This window comes from Octopus bimaculoides, chromosome 4, assembly GCF_001194135.2.
Source record: "Octopus bimaculoides isolate UCB-OBI-ISO-001 chromosome 4, ASM119413v2, whole genome shotgun sequence".
Taxonomy (NCBI): Eukaryota; Metazoa; Mollusca; class Cephalopoda; order Octopoda; family Octopodidae; genus Octopus; species Octopus bimaculoides.
The window spans coordinates 16,893,656-16,894,224 of NC_068984.1; positions in this window are offsets into that span (position 1 = coordinate 16,893,656).

Sequence of the window (569 nt, forward strand, 5' to 3'; positions counted from 1 at the left end):
AAGCCTCTGGTCTTCTCATCACAGAACATTGGCAAACTTCCTCCTATCTGCTTCTCCCCTGACTAGGCATACCTGTCTCCTAACCTCCCTCCTAGCAACTTGATATGTTTCTCTACTACCACCATTCTTCTAGTCCTGTTCCTTCACTCTAACAGTTTGTCTACATCGTTCCACCACCACGTCACCCTAGGTTAGGTTGGGACTTTGCACCAGTCACAGATTTGGTCTGTGGCACTCAGCAAGCTGTCCTGCAGAAAAACTCCCAGTTGCCCTCTACATTACAAGACTGTAGTTTCTCCTCATTCTCATTAAATTTCCCACTTAGGGTGTCCTATGATGGGCTTTTTTTCAGGTTCTGTCTACAAAATCCATTCACATGGCTTTGGTTGACCTGAGACTATAGTAGAAGACACTTGCCTAAGGTGCCACAACATCTATTTCCCATGCTGGTATGGATTAAAGACAGTTTGACAGGAGCTGGTAAGCTAGAGTACTGCGTCAAGCTCTATCTGTACTGGCATGGCTTTTATGGCTGGATGCCCTTCCTAACACCAATATATATATATATA